Source organism: Sapajus apella, unplaced genomic scaffold (assembly GCF_009761245.1).
Source record: "Sapajus apella isolate SASKATOON/1434 unplaced genomic scaffold, GSC_monkey_1.0 scaffold13, whole genome shotgun sequence".
In the NCBI taxonomy this organism is placed as follows: domain Eukaryota; kingdom Metazoa; phylum Chordata; class Mammalia; order Primates; family Cebidae; genus Sapajus; species Sapajus apella.
In genome coordinates this window covers 6,137,351-6,153,929 of record NW_022436953.1, presented here as the reverse complement: position 1 = coordinate 6,153,929, position 16,579 = coordinate 6,137,351, and the positions used below count along the sequence as shown (strand labels likewise).

At 44.8% G+C, this 16,579-nt stretch overlaps 1 protein-coding gene and 1 non-coding gene across 3 annotated transcripts in view; both read right to left on the bottom strand.

Moving 5' to 3' along the window:
* The window catches only part of SUFU (SUFU negative regulator of hedgehog signaling), a 120,950-nt gene that overhangs the window by 51,686 nt on the left and 52,685 nt on the right, over nt 1-16,579 (bottom strand). The gene's annotated exons all lie outside the window — the stretch shown is intronic.
* LOC116554227 lies at nt 3,439-3,577 on the bottom strand. The gene has a single exon (XR_004270111.1). It is a non-coding gene; the product is annotated as a U4 spliceosomal RNA (small nuclear RNA).

Sequence of the window (16,579 nt, the reverse complement as noted above, 5' to 3'; positions counted from 1 at the left end):
CAAAAAGTTAATGGATTATCACGGAGGTGGGCGAGTGGTGGGTGTGGGAACTGGTGGCTTTATAAGAAGAGACCTGAGCTAGTAAGTTCAGCCCCTTTGCCATTCATGTCCTACACCACCCTGGGACTCTGCAGGGAGTCCTCATCAGCAAGAAGGCCTTCATCAGATGGGAGTCTATTTATACTAGAGGGGTCTGTTATGTTAGTATCATTGTATGATCATACAGTGTCCAATTATCTCAAGGTCAGTTCTTAAAGTGGGATTGGAGGTCACAAGGTCTGCACATTTTACAGTTGGCACATATGACCAATTGTCCTCCTAGAAGGTGATTCCTCAAGGCAGGGTGGCCCCTGCCACAGTTGCCACTGTGTTCTCACCTGTGGCTGGTCTTGATTTCCTGTCCTCAGGTGATCCACCCACCTCAGCTTCCCAAAGTGCAGGGATTACAGGCGTGAGCCACTGCACTTGGCCTGCTTGAACATCAACTTTTAACCCAGAGAGAATTTTGGTCGGCCTCATCTTTAGCAACCCCAGAAAAGATAAATGAAACACTAACTTCTCTTTAGCTCAGTCACTGGCCAACTTAGTATAAGGTAAAAGCATTACTTAAAAGTCTTCTCTCTTAGCTGTTTTCTCTGACATAATTTTCTTACTGTGTAACCTTGAAGAAGTCACTTAACTTCTCTGAATCCATTTTTTCACATACCATAACAGATGTGATGATATCCTGTCTACCTTGAAGGTTTTTTTTTTTTTTTTTTAAGAATCCAAGAAAAGAAAATACATAAAATTGCCTTGTATACTGAAAGTACTGTACAAATTAAGCAGCTGCTATTCATTTGAAAGATTCAACCACTGGAAAACACTGCCACTATTTACACAAAAAGGAACAAAGACAGAAGGATCCAGCAGAACTGAGACACAGACATAGAATCCACCTACACTGGCAGAGCAGATATTTCCTCGAGGAGCCAGGATTCTAATTTTCAGCTTAGGAAACGAATCCCCTTCTTCCTGCATTAATTTATACCAAGAAGCACAGCTATGGTACTTAAGGTGTTCTCAGAAGTCACCCAGCTGGGTCAGACCTGGAGGACCTGGGGAGCATCGAGAAGGAGGAGGAAGGACTTGTTTGCAAGAAACTAGACTGGAGCACAGAACAAGGGATCACAAAAATACTGATTAGAAAAAAAAACAAAAAACAGCATTAATAAATGGTCTCCTTTGGGAGACCAAGATGGGTGGATCACAAGGTCAGGAGTTCGAGACCAACTTGGCCAACATGGTGAAACCCCATCTCTACTAAAAATACAAAAATTAGCCAGGTACGGTGGCATGTGCCTGTAATCCCAGCTACTCAGGAGGCTGAGGCAGGGGAATTGCTTGAACCTAGGAGGCAGAGGCTGCAGTGAGCCGAGATTGTGCCACTGCACTTCAGCCTGGACGACAGAGCAAGACTCTGTCTCAAAAAATAAATTAATTAATCAAATACATAAATAAAATAAATAAATAAATGGTCTCTGGGTGTGGCAGTCTAGATTCCTGAATCACCAACTCCACACCCATCGCTTAAATCCCCTCTACAAGGGCCTGTGCCAGCTACTGCCCAGACTACTAGGAAAACTTCAGGGATGGTGAGTTTACTGCCTCCCAGTGCCTATCCCCATTAGGAACTGCTTCTACATCCCAATGAGTAGTTAACAGCTTTCTAGTTCTCTATTCTGAGTAACAAAGAAAAAGTCAAATCCCTTTTCCATATGGCAAGACGTCAAATATTTTTAAACACCTGTTGTGGGTCATAGTTCAACTCCCTACATACTCCATCTCAAAGTCTTTTCTTCTTTAAACTGGAATGTTTCCAGTTATTTCACTTTTATAGCCATTCCTCACAGGTGGACAGTTTTGAAAGGTTTTGCCAGTTTGAAAGCCACCATTCTCTGGACACACTCTGATTGGTCTAAGTCCCTTGTTGAATGTGCTCCCAGAAGGGGCTGTTGAGTCAGAGACGGGACATGAGGCAAGTACTTACCTGAGTGTCTGTGTATAGGCCAGTCCCCCAGCTGTCTATGTATCTGCCCAAATTCCAAAGTTTACCTACCAATCAGATACAGGAAGGGGGTTACAAATAACCAATTTTGGGTGATTTGATTATAGGAAGAGGTAGTAATAAATCATGAGTGAAACCTTTTGGTGTTCAGGCCAGACTCTTCCAGGAAATTTCTTCTTGCTTGGAGAGATGGAGAAGGGACTGAGTTGCGAGTTGAACTCAGGTAGTGCAGGGCTTTCCGAGGGCCACAGAGTCTGAGTAGCCTGCAGGCCTCCAGCCTCAAAGCAGTTCCTTAATAATGGAATGCAGCCAACCTTAAAGCTACCAAAGGCGGGAAGAGTCCTGTGTCTTATTTTATGGACTTGAAAGACTACACAGTGCTTCTTCAGTGCCTAGGCTGCCAAATTATAAAATGTGCAGGCCTTATGACCTCCAATCCCACTTTAGGAACTGACCCTGAGATAACTGGACACAGTTGCCAAGATGTTCATATATGAGCAACAACCTTACAGTGTTGTTTAAAATAGGGAAAAATGGAAACTGAAAGTTCATTCAGAGGAGTCTATTTGTACTAGAGGGGTCTGTTAGGTTAGTATCATATAATGAAATGCCATACAACCATTATAAGCACTGCTATGCATATATATATGTATATGTGTGTATATACATATGTGCGGGTATACACACACACACACACACACACACACATATATGTAAATTTTTTGAGACAGAGTTTTGCTTTTGTTGTCCAGGCTGGAGTGCAATTATGCGATCTCGGCTCACTGCAACCTCCACCTCCTGGGTTCAAGCGAGTCTCCTGCCTTAGCCTCCCAAATAGCTGGGATTACGGGTGCCTGCTATCTTGCCTGGCTAATTTTTGTATCTTTAGTAGAGACGAGGTTTCACCATGTTGGCTAGGCTGGTCTTGAACTCCTGACCTCAGGTGATCCACCCGCCTCGGCCTCCCAAAGTGCTGGGATTACAGGTGTGAGCCACTGTGCCCAGCCAAGCTACATTTACTTAGCTAGAAAGACTTCCATGACATGATGCTCTGTGAAGAAGGCATGTTAGTATTTACAGTATTTAGTAAAACTGCCTATTTTATGTATAGAGACGTATCTAGAAGGATGATAAACAAATAAAAATGGCTGTCTCAAAAGCATATTTTTATTTTTGTTCTCAATATCTATTTGTTACAAATATAGTCTTACCATAAGAAAGTCAAATAACAAAGAAATGTATAAAGTAAAAAATAGAAATCTCTTTTCCCATCAGTCCCATTTCTCAGCTATTAACATTTTCTGTCAACATTTGATATGCAATCTTTAAGACTTTCTTTTGAGCATGTATAATCAAAGTCATATTTTTTTCTTTTTTTAATTTTAATTCAGTCTCCGTAGAGACTGTCAAACATTGCCAATGCCGACTATATTTCAAGTCATCATGGCGGGGTATTGGGAAGTTTTCAATTAGCAATAATTGTGCCTCAGATAAACCTCATTGGCTATGATACTGCCATTGTGCAAAGCTACTTCTTTCTTTTTTTAAAGTAAAAACGAAACTCTACTTTACACATTGTTCTGTAACTTGGTTTCATGTTTTCAGTATTTCAAATGTCCTTTTTGTAATTAGAAAAACAATAAAGCTATATTTGTTTGGGGGAATAAAAGTGTACCAGCCAAGGACAGAAGACAATGAATGTGTGATGTGAGTGGCCCAGTGAAGAGAAGCAAAGGACAAAGGTTTTCCTGTGTTCAGGTCATCATGGTGCTCAATACAGGAGGACCTAGACATGCCTGGTTGGCCCCAGAGGTTGATAGTGTCCTGTTCTCCCAAAATCTTCAAAGCCAAATACAGGCTGCCAGAGTTAGGCCTGGGGCTAGGGAATGTTGCTGCAGCCTCCCCTGGAGATGTGTTCCCTGCCCAGTACAGTGCCCCAGGTATGCAGCTTCCGCTGGGCCAAGCAGGATAAGGCAGAGAAAGCCCCGCACTGCTGTTTTGGAGTCTACCTGCTGCATGCCAGCAAAACAACAATCCACTGCTTGGGTATGCTGCAATCCCTTTTTAAAAGCACCGAATTCCCTCCCTTTTCTTTTCCTCCCCTGGCTCGAGTTCCAGTTGTCATTTTCCCGGAGAGAGGGTTCTGTAAGGAGTCAGAAATGCTGCTTGAACCTCATCAGAATGCTCGAGGGAGCGCCATTCTGTTCTCCTGGTCCTTGAGTCCTGGAAAGAACCTCAACAACAAGCTTATCCTCATGTCTGCCCTGCAAGGCAAGAAGACAGGCCTGGTGGTAGAGACCCACTCTCATGGAAGCCCAAGCAGTACTGTGTCTGGCTTAGGGATGCCAGTCATTTTCCCCTGAGAGAGCTATGAAGAAACTGAGTAGGAAAGCAGACTACGGCTGGGCGCGGTGACTCACACCTGTAATCCTAGCACCTTGGGAGTCCAAGGTGGGCGAATCATGAGGTTGAAAGTTAGAGACCATCCTTGCCAACATGGTGAAACTCCATCTCTACTAAAAATACAAAAATTAGCTGGGGGTGGTAACGTATGCCTGTAGTCCCAGCCACTCGGGAGGCTGAGAGGCAGGAGAATCGCTTGAACCCAGGAGGCAGAGGATGCAGTGAGCCAAGATCGCACCATTGCACTCCAGTCTGGCGACAGAGCAAGGCTCTGTCTCAAAAAAAAAAAAAAAAAAAAAGGAGAAAGCAAGCAAGCAGATCACTTTATCTTATCCAAAGCTGTTCCAATAAACACATTCTCCTCAGTACCAGAGAGCATGCCTTGAAGTGGTAACCTGTCCACATCTGCACTTGAGGTCTAGGGTTGCTTCTCAGGGCTCACTGTGCCTAGCCTCTGAGAAGTTCTTTTAAAAATTCAGTTAGCCAGGCATGGTGGCTCAAGCCTATAATCCCAGAGATTTGGGAGGCTGAGGCAGGCAGATGGCTTGAGTCCAGGAGTTTGAGACCAGCCTGAGCAAAATGGGGAAACCCCAGCTGTACAAAAAAATAGAAATATTAGCCAGGCATGGTGGTGTGCACCTGTAGTCCCAACTACTCAGGAAGCTATGGTGGGAGAATCACCTAAGCCTAGGGAGGATGAGGTTGCAGTGAGCTGTGATTGAACCTCTGTACTCCAGCCTGGGTAACAATGAGACCCTGTCTCAAAAAAAAAAAAAAAAAAAAAAAAAAAAAAAAGGAAAATAAAAGAAAAGAAAAAGAAAAATTTGGCTGGGCCCAGTGGCTCACACCTGTAAATCCCAGCACTTTGGGAGGCCAAGGCAGGGGGATCACTTGAGGTCATGAGTTCAAGACCAGCCTGGCCAACATGGCGAAACCCTGTCTCTACTAAAAATACAAAAATGAGCCAGGCATGGTGGCAGGCACCTGTAATCCCAGATACTTCGGAGGCCAAGGTAGGAGAATCGCTTGAACCCAGGAGGCAGAGGTTGCAGTGAGCCAAGATCATGCCCTTGCACTCCAGCATGGATGACAAAGAGCAAGACTCTGTCTAGAAAAAAAAACAATCATAGTTATCCTTTCAGTTTTTTCTTTTCTGATAATGAAACCCATGCTCTATGCAAAAAAATTCAAAATGGCAAGAAAGTACAAAAAGGAAAATATCAATGACATATAACCTCATCACCCTAAGATGGCCTTTGGTGAATATTTTCACATGTGTCTGCCAGTGATGTATGTGGACATGTACATATTGTTACCAGAATTGGAACCCAACTGTATAAAGTGTTGCAATATATTTTTTTTCTTTTTCTTTCTTTCTTTTTAGAGACAGGGTCTTGCTCTGCCACCCAGGCTGGAATGCAGTGGCATAATCTTGACTCATGCAACCTCTAACTCCCCAAATGGGGGTCAGGTGATCCTCTTGCCTCAGCTTCCCGAGTGGCTAGGACTACAGACGCAAACTACCATGCCTGGCTAAGTTTTGTATTTTTTGTAGAGATAGGGTTTCACCATGTTGCCCAGACTGGTCTTGAACTCCTGGGCTCAAGTGATCAACCCACCTGGACCTCCCAAAGTGCTGAGATTACAGGGATGAGCCACTGTCCCGGTCTTTTTTTTTTTTCTTGAGACAGGTTCTCATTCTGTTGCCTGGGCTGGGGTGCAGTGTCACAATCATCCTTGATGGCTGTGGGCTCAAGAAAGTGATCCTCCTACCTCAGGCTCCCGACTAGCTGGGACTACAAGAGCACATCACCACACCCAGCTAACTTTATTTTATTTTTGTAGGGACAGGGTCTCATGAGTTTAGTCTCAAACGCCTGGGCTCAAGCGATTCTCCAGCCTCACCCTTCCAAAGCACTGAGGCTATAGGCGTGAGCCATAGCACCTGGCCTATGTTGCTTTAAAAAAAAAAACAAACAAACAAAACCTGTTTCCTTTTATTTTACAATATGCTTCTTAAATAACAACATAAATAATATTGTTTCCATGTATAGTGCTAGGCTCTGCATTAGGAGGACTACCTATATCATGAAGTAGATATGACTATTACCTCTGTTTCACAGATGAAGTAACCGAGTCTTGGAAATGTTCAATTTTGGTTCCACGTGGCCCAACTAGGATTTGAACCCAGGCAACCTGCCATTTGAATGCCTGCACTCAGCCACGTTCTTCTCCAGCCCTCTTTACTGAACACTTATCGTGAGTGGTTTCCAGTCACCAAACGGCTTTACCTTCTGCAGAGAGCCAAGCCTCCTGTCCTAACTCTCCAGCTGCTCTCTCTGCTTGCCAGTGGACTTCACTGCCCCCTGCAGAAAGCATCCCTGAATTGCAGGTGCTAGAGACAAAAGGGCCACATTCTGCTGAAAGAGCCAGTGACCTAGTCTGAGGGTGAATTTTCCTAGTTGAATGCCTGTATCAAATAGACTCTACTAAGAGTTTCAAAGCATTTAATGTACTTCTCCAAGTAGGATACAGACCCATGGAAGCTAAAGGAATTTGCTTCAAATCCTTCAGCAACACAGCAGGAGATGCATACCCCCTACCCCAACAAACCCTCTAGGTACTGTAATTGATTCCTCTACCATGGGCCGCAGCACAGGACCCAGCTAAGGCAACTCATTTCTCAGGGCCTCTAAAATCTCACAGAGATAGCTACCTCTCCACCTGAGATGTTATTCAGAAGTGGAAAACATTCTCTTAAGTCAGGTGTTGGACGACTTTTGCAGTGAATAGCCAGAGATCAAATATTTCAGGCTTTGAGGGTCATATCATTCTTGTTACAACTACTCAACCCCACTGCTGTAGCACAAAAGAAGCCCACGTAATCCATGATGGGTATGGCTGTGTTCCAACATGATTTTACTTATAAAAACAGGTGGCTATCAGGATTTGGCCTGTAGGCTGAACTTGCCAACCTCTGCTCTTAGGGTTTCAGTTTTCCCTAAAAACATCCAGATTTATATATTGGCTAAATCACTTAAGTTTTAGGGCACAAGCTCATTTCTGAGGGACTGACCTGTTTTCCTTCAGTGCAGCAGGAACATGATCTTTCAACTATTAACCTAAAATCTTGGGAAAGTGCAGAGAAATCAGGGTTTGTTTTGTCTTATAGTTGGTCAGTATTACTAACAGATGGAAGTGAAAATATATCACAGATCCACAGCAACCAGAAAAGAAGATGAATCAGGTTGAGGCAAAGAAAATCTCAGGAAAATTAAAAAGAGTGTGAGGGAGAAAAATGATATGAATATAAGCAGGCGGTTCCATTTGGCTTTAGTTAGCTGACTGGGGCAATAGACAGCTCAGTGAAACCAGGAAACAAGAGAGCTTGAGGCTGGGCCCAGTGGCTCATGCCTCCAGTATTTTGGGAGGCAAAGGCGGGCAGATCACTTGAACCCAAGAGTTCAAGACCAGCGTGGCCAACATGGTGAAATCCCATATCTACTAAAAATACAGAAATTAGCTGGGTGTAAAAATACAAAAATCTGTAACCCCAGCTACTCAGGAGTCTGAGGCATGAGGATAGTATTAACCCAGGAGTTGGAGGCTGCAGTGAGTCAAGATTGCACCACTGCCCTCCAGCTTGGGTGACAGGGTGAGATTCTGTCTCCAAAAAAAAGAGAGACAGCTCGACAGCTCTCATTGATAATGATGGAGCACCTCTTTCCAGAAAGCTTTACTTGAGGAAAAGGTATTAAGACCACAATTATTTGGCACACGAGAGAAGAAAGCCAGGTGAGCTGTAGATGAGAAGCTGCCTACAGCCTACTAACATCTTTCCTGGAGACGTGCTCTGAGCTCCTCACCCAACGTTCCTGACTTTCTTCACTCATCTGCAGGGCAGAGGAGGCAAAGCCTGATCTCCCTCTTGGATCTGAGAAGAGAGCCCTGTAGTGTGCTGCTGAGCATAGCAATGCTGAGGCTGCTAACACCCTCAAGAGAGAAGGGTCCCCTTCTTAGCCTGGAGAGTCTCAGGATACAGCAGGGCTTGAGGCAGGATTCTGCTAACTTCAAGACCCCAGGGACTGGAATGGCAGAGCTAAGAAGTATCCATGACCCTGAGGGCTGTGCTCGGACTGCTGCAGCAGCCCCTGTCCCTTCTGCAAATGAGCCATTCTCAAAATGCAGCTAAAGTCTCAAACACTTCAAATCCAAGTACATCTTAAGAAGAAAAAAAAAAAGGATTTCACTCTCTAAACTAGCCATTTCACCTTCCTCCTTAACATGTGTTCATTTTCCTTTCTTTTTTCTTTTTTTGAGGCAGGGTCTTGCTCTGTTTGTCGCCCAGACTGGAGCGCAGTGGCAAGATCGTGGCTCACTGCAGCCTCAACCTCCTGGACTCAATCTATCCTCCCCTCTCAGCCTCCCAAGTAGGTTAACATGCTTTCACAGCTTTCCATTGCCCTAAAAATCAAATCCAGACTCTCTTGAGGCAAATGCACCACAACTTGCCTCAAGTCCAGCACTTTCCCATCCCTGCCAGGCCTCCAGCTTTTCCTGGGCCCTCACCTCTCCCTCACCTCCCTCCAGCTACATAAGTCTTATTTTAGTTCCTCATCCTTCCCTTTTAGTAATCTTACAGAATCAAATATTTATTTGCTTTTTTTTTTTTTTTTTTTGTGGGTGGGGTTTTCTCTCTCTTTACCCAGGCTGGAGTGCAATGGCGCGATCTCGGCTCACCGCAGCCTCCGCATCCTGGGTTCAGGCAATTCTCCTGCCTCAGCCTCCTGAGTAGCTGGGATTACAGACACGTGCCACCATGCCCAGCTGATTTTTTGTATTTTTAGTAGAGACGGGGTTTCACCATGTTGACCAGGATGGTCTCGATCTCTTGACCTTGTGATCCACCCGCCTCGGCCTCCCAAAGTGCTGGGATTACAGGCGTGAGCCACCGTGCCCGGCCTAATTTGCTTATTTTTTCAATGTCTGTCTCCACTGGCTAAAGGCAGTGGAAAGTTTGTTCCACACAGCTTACCTAGCATTTGACAGAGCCTCAGGTATGAAGCAGGCACTTAAATAAAATAACTATAACTGATGAAGAAGCTCCTTTTCCCCAAGTCCTCTCTCTTCGTCTAAAACGAACCCTTGGCAACTGCAGAAAGTTCTCCAGGGCCCGTCACCTCCCTACTGCCTCATATGAAAAGGGGCAATATCAACCAGTACCTTCCTCACCAGGCTACCCACTGCACAGGATAAATAAGAGAAGGTAAGTGCCTAAGATAGTTTGGTGCTCAGTATCTACTGTTTTATTTTTTTGAGATGGAGTCTGGAGTCTTGCTCTGTCACCCAGGCTGGAGTGCAATGGCGTGACCTCAGCTCACTGCAACCTCTGCCTCCTGGGTTCAAGCAATCTCATGCCTCAGCCTCCCGAGTAGCTGGGACTACAGATACGTGCCACCATGCTGGCTAATTTTTGTATTTCCAGTAGAGACAGGATTTCACCATGTTGCCCAGCCTGGTCTTGAACTCCTGACCTCAAGTGATCCATCTGTTTCAGCCTCCTAAAGTGTTGGGATTATAGGCATAAGCCACCACACCTGGCCAATACCTACTGTTTTATTTACTTACTTTTAACTACAGAAAAGCAAGTTTTAAAAAATGGCTTCAACAGGAAAAGACCGAGCCACATCTGTTAACTTTTGGAAAGGCAGGAGGAGCAAAGCCCAAGAAAACTCTACAATTCATTGAGGTTCCTTATGTAAAACATGACCTGCTGTCAATATCTGCAAGTCTCTCTGAATTACAGAGGCAGGCTGCGTCCCTCAGCTCTTTGAACTTCAGAGACAGGAAGCATGATGGATGGATTCCAGGGCAACTCTAAACAGTGCAACACACTGTATAAGGCTTGCTGGCCAGCGCAGTGGCTAACCTATAATCTCTCTACTTTGGGAGGCCAAGGTGGGCAGATCACTTAAGCCTGGGAGCTCAAGACCAGCCCAGGCAACATGGCAAAATCCTGTTTCACAAAAATATAAAAATTAGCCAGGCATGGTGGCATGCACCTGTAGTCCCAGCTACTTGGGAGGCTGAGGTAGTAGGATCAACTGAGCCTGGGAGATCAAGGCTGCAGTGAGCTGTCATCGCACCACTGGACTCCAGCCTGAACAACAGAGCGGGACCCCATCTCAAAAAAAGAAAAAAAACAATGCTTGCTAATCTTTCCTAACCCCAAATGCATGCCACGTAGCATATATGAACTAATCTTTCTGGCCAAAGAACCTAAGAAGGGTGACCTATTCTAAAGGTCTCGGTAAATATTCTGTTGCTATAAAAACACTAATAGGCTGGGTGTGTTGGCTCACGCCTGTAATCCCAGCACTTTGGGAGGCTGAGGTGGGCAGAGCACTTGAGGTTGGGAGTTCGAGACCAGTCTGGCCAACATGGTGAAACCTTGTCTCTACTAATAATACAAAAATTAGACAGATGTGGTGACTCATGCCTCTAATCCCAGCTACTCAGGAGGCTGAGGCAGGAGAATCACTTGAACCTGGGCGGCAGAGATTGCAGTGAGCCAAGATCTCACCACTACATTCCAGCCTGGGTGACAAGGCAACACTCTGTCTCAAACAAAACACACAAACAAAAACAACCACTTTTATATAATAATCCTTCTATTGTTTGTGGAAAATAATAACAATTTACTGGATGGTCCCAACAGTATTATTTTAATATCATATTCATTCATCTAATTCCCCCTTATTTTAAAAATCCTTTAGCAATGGTTATTAACACGTAAAAGGTTCACTTCTCCTAACCCAGTGATCCCACTTCAAGGAATTTATCCTGCAGAAATACTTAGGCAAGAGTACAAAGATGTACATATACAAGGATGCTCACTGTAGCTTTGTGAAAGAAAGAAATTAGAAATGACCCAAATGCCTAACAATAGAAGAATGGTTAAATAAAGTACATTATATGTAGGCACTAAAAAAGTGTCTCATTAAAAAGAACACGCTGACATGAAAAGATGTCCAAATGATAGTAAATTTAAAAAGCAAAGTGAAAAACAGTATGAAAAGCATAGCCCATTTTTACAAAATACTGAAAATTCTTTGCTTTTTGAGACAAGTCTCATTCTCTTGTCCAGGCTGGAGTGCAGTGGCATGCTCCCAGCTTACTGCAACCTTCGCCTCCCAGGTTCCAGCAATTCTTATGCCTCAGCCTCCCAAGTAGCTGGGATTACAGGCATGAGCCACCATGCCCGGCTAATTTTTGTATTTTTTTTTTTTTTTTTTTTTTAATAGAGATGGGGTTTCACCATGTTGGCCAGGCTGGTCTTGAACTCCTGACCTCAAGCTATCTGCCCACCTCAGCCTCCCAAAGTGCTGGGATTACAGGCAAGAGCCACCGTGTCTGGCCAAAATACTGCTAATTCTATTCAGACATACGCATGGCAAAGAAAACCTGGAAAGAGGAACAACCAAAGTTTTCTCTGTGAGGGAATGAATTATGAAGGATTTTCACCTTCTATGTCAGATTTTATATTTCTAAGTTTCAATTTTATAATGAGTAAGTATTTCTTGCTCATTATAAAATGAGCAAGAAAAACAGGGGAAAAGGAAGAAAATGTTAAAACAAACAAAGAAAAACCTCTGTTAATGTTAGAGTCTGTCAGTACCCCAGGATTGGATCAGCCATGAGCTCCGATGGCCTGGGAGAGATCCCTACTCATGCAGTGCCATCCCAGCTCCCCACCTGGGCCCAAATCACAAATTGAGCTGACTCAGCACATGTCATGAGGTTGCCATTAAACAGCAGCAAGCGAAGGCACTTCCATTTCCAGTGTCAGTTACAAGGTTGGGTGATATGTTTTTCCTAAAAACGCAAATGAAATTGCCTTGGAATTTGTGGTTAAGGCCTACCAATGGCAGCTCTGAGAGCTGACAGCCTCTCCAGCAGAATTCTAAAGCACAGCTCAGAAATCAAGCTCTGCTGAGTTGGAGAATGGTTTCTTTCTAATGAAACCCAGAGGATAGGGGCAGGGGAACAGTCACTGGCAATCTGAGAAGAAGAAGCTGATCGTAAAATGAAAGGGGAACAGGGAAGTAAGAAAAACTGGCTGCAAAGTAGGACAGACAGACACAGAAGTGTCTACTGGTGAAGTTACTGATACATTTACTGTAAAACTTTCCAAACGACTCATGCCACAGGCTAGATTTGTTTGTAAATCTGCCATAGCAGGTGAAATGACAGCCATCCTGTCCTCATGATTGGAACATTCTCTTCCCAGTGTCTTGACCAATATGAAAGGTTCCTCTGATCTCAGGCGGGGCTGGGGCTTCTCAGGTGGGAGTGTTTTGCCATTCCCCTCCTAACAGAACCCCAATTTTGTTTTTTCTGCCTTTTCCTGGTCATTCCCTGGTCATTCAGGGAGCTAGGCCCATTCCCAGCCAATATGATCCTTGACCCAACTCTAGCCAATGAGATGCAAAGAGGACACCGAAGAGGGTGATTCTATGGAGGTTTTGGTTCATCTTTAAAGGACACAGGACAGAAATATCTCTTACTGCCTGTAGACTCTGTCAAGGGTGATCAGGATGCTAGGATCATGGCAGCCATCTCTGGAACATGATGAAACCAGTTTAAAAAGACAAGCCAAAGTGCTGAGGAGGGCAGAGAAGTTAAGAACCATTCAGGTCCTGACAATATCACTGAATAGATGACAGCCAACCCTGGAACTGCCCCACTCCTCCAGATGGCTTGCCATAAAAGGTAAGTGCCCTTAATGTTAGGCCACTCTGGTCAGCGTGTTCTATCACTTGTAGTCAAAACCATCCCAACACATACAAGACAGAACAGAAGGGGCCTGCTCTATCGACACCTTCTCTAATAATCTGACTTCCAAGCTTAACTGCACACCATGATTACTGAGGTAAGAGATGTCCCTACAGCCCTGTGGCAGCAACTGATTTTGCTGTGCAAACCTAGGCTATCCTTCTGCCAGTGTTTAGTCTTTGCTTTAGAGGACTTCCCTCCCACTCCATGTACTTGGAAGTAAAGGGCAGAGGGAAGACTTTCAATGTAAATCCTGGTGTTCCATCTGGACCACTGCCACCAACCAGGTGCTCACATGACCCAGACAGAATGAATCTGTGTCCTTCTGAACTGATGCAGAAATGTTCAAAGTTTAAAGCCTTGGATGGGCACAGTGGCTCACACATGTAATCCTGGCGCTTTGGGTGGCTGAACTGGGTAGATCACTTGAGCCTAGGAGTTCAAGACCAAAACCTGGGCAACAGCAAGACCTTGTCTCTGGAAAAAATTTAAAAACTAGCTGAGTGTGGTGGTGTGCACCTGTAGTTGTAGCTACTCAGGAGGCTGAAATGGGAAGATCATTTGAGCCCAGAAATTCAAGGCTGCAGTGAAGTAAGAAGGTGCCACTGTACTCTAGCCTGGGTGACAAAGCGAGACCCCTGTCTCAACAATCAAATAAAAAAACAGGCCAGGTGTGGGGCTCACACCTGTAATCCCAGCACTTTGGAAGGCCATAGTGGGTGGATCACCTGAGGCCAGGAGTTCGAGACCAGCCTGGACAACATGGTAAAACCCTGTCTCTACTAAAAATATAAAAGTTAGTGGGGCGTGGTTGCGCACACCTGTGGTCCCAGCTACTCCAGAGGCTGAGGCAGGAGAACTGCTTGGGAGTTGGAGGTGCAGTGAGCCGAGACTGTACCACTGAATTCCAGCCTGGGCAACAGACTCCACCTCAAAAAAAAAAAAAAAAAAAAATCAGTAAACAAACCAAAAAACACCAAAGTTAAAAGCCCTGTGCCTGCTGGGACTACAAACTGAGATAAACTGAAGCTAGGAATGATGGTGCTCATCTCCCCAATGGTGGCACGTGGGGAGAGTCTACGGAACAAGATCAACATACAGAGAGTCACAGCTATCACCATAGCCCAGAGGACCCCACTGAACATATACATCAAGCCATACCTGAAACCTTGTTGTCCCAGTCACTTGAGGCAATAAAGTCTGTTTTTTGTTTGTTTTTTATTTAAGACAGGGTCTTGCTTTGTTGTCCAAAGTGGAGTGCAGTTGTGCGATCGTGGCTCACTGCAGCCTCGACCTCCCTGGCTCAAGTAATCCTCTTACCTCAGCCTCCCGAATAGCTGGGACTACAGATGCATGTCACCATGCTTCGCTAATTTTTTTTTTTTTTTTTAAAGACAGGGTCTCACTGTGTTGGCCAGGATGGTCTCGATCTCCTGACCTCGTGATCCACCCGCCTTGGCCTCCCAAATTGCTAGGATTATAGGCATGAGCCACCGCGCATGGCCCTGCTTGGCTAATTTTTCAATATTTTTACTCTACCCCTGTGGGGTTTCACCATGTTACCCAGGCTGGTCTCAAACTCCTGAGCTCAAGCAATCTGCCTTCCTCACTGCCTCAGCTTCCGAAAGTATTGGGATTACAGGTGTGAGCCACCATGCCTGGCCCTGTTATTGTTTAAGGTAGTTTGAGTTGGGTTTCTGCCGTTTTTTTTCCTTTTTTTTTTTTTTTTTTTTTTTTTTTTTAAAAGAGACAGGGTCTTGATCTATCAGCCAGGCTGACTGTAGCAGCATGATCACAGCTAACTGCAGCCTTGACCTCCTGGACTCAAATGATATTCCCGACTCAGCCTCCCAAGTAGTTGGGATCACAAGTGCATACTACCACACCCAGCTAATTTTTTTTTTTTTTTTGAGATGGAGTCTCACTCTGATGCCCACGTTGAAGTGCAGGGGTGTAACCCTTTGCCTCCCGGGTTCAAATAATTCTCTATTCTCATGCCTTAAGCCTCCCAAATAGCTGGGATTACAGGTGTATGCCACCATACCCAGCTAATTTTTTGTATTTTTAATAGAGATGGGGTTTCATCATGTTGGCCAGGCTGATCTTGAACTTCTAACCTCAAGTGATCTGCCTGTCTAGGCCTCTCAAACTGCTGGGATTACAGTTATCAGCCACTGTGCCCCACCTATTTTCTTATAACTGGAAGAATCCTAACTAAAATCACCCTAATCTAACCATATCTAGCCACATCTAGAAGCCTTCACTGCCTCTGGGTGCTCCTCATTATCAGATCTCTCTCATTTCGACTTCCTTTTCTCTCCAGCTCAGCTTCCACCTCTGCGCAAACCTACCAGAGGGTAGCTGTCCACCAGCAGGTCAGGACTGTTATAGAAGTCATCTGAGTCATGCTTCAGAGCAGGCCTCCAAGGCTGCCTCATATAGCTCCATGGCTGGGCGTGGGCCTCTCCACCCCCGCCCCACACGCACCAGAGCCTCATCATTCTCCTTTCATTTGCCTCCCACTGCCTTGATGCTATTTCCAAGGCTGGGTTGTAGGACTGTAGATGTTACTTAGATCTGGAAAAGCAGGTTTAAACAGTCCACTTACTTAATTATACTGCTCAGCATGTTCTCACACGCAAATGGATGGATGGAATGTTCCCCATAAACTCACTAAGTTTAAGGTGGACAGCACAAGTGAGGCAAGACAATCAAACAGAATTATGCTATATACATAGGCAGGTATATGTGTGTACACATCAAACATAAACGACACATACTCTGTACAGTATGTATACGGGTAACTCTTGTAGCATGTAACCACACAGGGTAGAGTAATGCCTACAAGTCACAAAGGAGGTGCTCTGCAGCAGCAGCTGAGGCTCTGCTCTGAGAAAGCCTGAGAGGCCTACACCCAATCTTAAAAATATTTACAATAAGGGGCAATTACTCACACTATAAAAAGATTCTTGGCCGGGTACGGTGGCTTACACCTGTAATCCCAGCACTTTGGGAGGCCGAGGTGGCAGATCACAGGTTAAGAGATTGAGACCATCCTGGCCAACATGGTGAAACCCTGTCACTACTAAAAATACAAAAATTAGCTGGGTATGGTGGCATGCGCCTATAGTCCCAGCTACTCAGGAGGCTGATGCAGGAGAATCATTTGAACCCAGGAGGCGTAGGTTGCAGTGAGATGAGATTGTACCGCTGCACTCCAGGCTGGCAAGAGAGCAAGACTCCATCTCAAAAAAAAAGGAAAAAAAAAAAAAAAAAAAAAAAAAAAAAAAAAAA